Source organism: Phalaenopsis equestris, unplaced genomic scaffold (assembly GCF_001263595.1).
Source record: "Phalaenopsis equestris unplaced genomic scaffold, ASM126359v1 Scaffold235849, whole genome shotgun sequence".
NCBI lineage: Eukaryota > Viridiplantae > Streptophyta > Magnoliopsida > Asparagales > Orchidaceae > Phalaenopsis > Phalaenopsis equestris.
In genome coordinates, this window is record NW_018253706.1 from 47,081 (window position 1) to 48,840 (window position 1,760).

Consider the following 1,760-nt stretch of genomic DNA (forward strand, 5'->3'; position numbering starts at 1 on the left):
AACTCATGGCTCCATACGTGTTAATAATTAAAAGGATACAAAACGGGGAGGGATAGTGGATCCCTGTCTAAAAACAAAACAAAATACATCAAATCCTAGGGGTTCCACTATCCGCAGTACAACTCCACGCCAAAAAAACAAAAAATACATGTATAAACCCCAAAAGTATACCTATAGAAGAAGCATACCAAAAAATTACTTGTATACCAAAGCACATAAGACCACAAAAAAATTGTGAACATTTAAAAAAAAAAACAAAGTCCAAAAATAGCATGAAGCTAATCCAGCATTCTCCTGTAATCAGTTAGGGATCTCCATTAACATATACTCCACAACCATAAACCCAAAAGACAATGTGCAGGATAGTGTAAACCATAGCTATGTTGAGATTAGACCCTAAATAAAGAATTGCAACACAGTTGATAGCATCCAAGTATCCAAAGCCCAACATCCATCCAATTGAAGAAGGCAAACCGAGCAGAGAGCATATGTGTACCAAAAATTCTTGTGAAAAATAGTAGAAGAGAGTAAGAACAAATCAAGATTGAATTGTTCAACAAGATCAAAATTAAAATCAAACTCTTCCTTAAATCAGATAGACAAATCTCTGCCACAGTAAAACAGAAAACACGTTATAGGGAATGACAAAATTTATGCAAAAATATCATGTGGCCACAAAGAGAAGCCTCCCAAACCCCAGATAAACCATGAACCCATAAAGGGAAATGTGCCTTAATACATAATTCCCAAAGTGGCATCAAGCTATAACATGAAATTTCATCAAGGATAAGAGACCATCCATCTGAATGCAAAATAGTGTCCAGCAAAGTGATCCAAAAATGCTTGCCATTCACCAACCATAACAGAAATACTGTAATAAGGCTATAACCAATAAGAGAAATAGAACCCCCATAGCTGCAACCAAGTAGATCAATTAATATATAGAAAACCACAACACCAATTAAATTCTGACACAAAACTATCCCAGAAAAATAATACCAATGTCAGAACAAGTTTCAACAACCATATACAATGCCAAAACAGCCTACCAGCAGGCTCCGATAGTACCAATAAATAAATAGATAAATTGAAGTCAGTGGAGCTAGAACTTCCTGCATCCGAACAATTAACCAAGTCAAATTTGAAAACCAAGCAACCTAGTATACACTTCTCAAGCCAATAAATGAAGCATCCATCTTTCCATATTTTAGAGCAAGAAAAATTCCATGGTAATTTAAAAGCATAGAAACCATTATCCAAAAGTATAGGAGGCTGAAGAGAAAGATGATTAAAAGATTCATGTGAACCACCCCAATAGCACCAAAACCAGTCCACACAGCCAGCAAGAACTTTCATCTTTACAGAGCGGGAAGAAAAGAAACTGCCTTCTTAAATATCCAATGACAGTTCCATGAATTATGAAACAAATTAAAATAAAGAGGCATCAAGTTAAACTTGAATATAAGGAGCAGCCAAGTCACTTTTAATCAACTTAAGCAACATAGGAGGAGGAGAAATTCCAATAATAGCACCTTGCACCCTCCATTTTACAAGCCAATCCGCAGATTTATTACCCTCTCTATAGGTGAAAGAGTAATGAATATTTAGATGTTGCCCTTCTATATTATGCTTAATACATCTTAACCAAGGTATGATATACCAAGGTGGATTGAGCTTAGCCAAAAGCATGTTATAAAGAGTTTCAGAGTCTGTTTCCAGTCTGTTTCCAGAATTATGCCATTATGCCATCGAGATTTAGT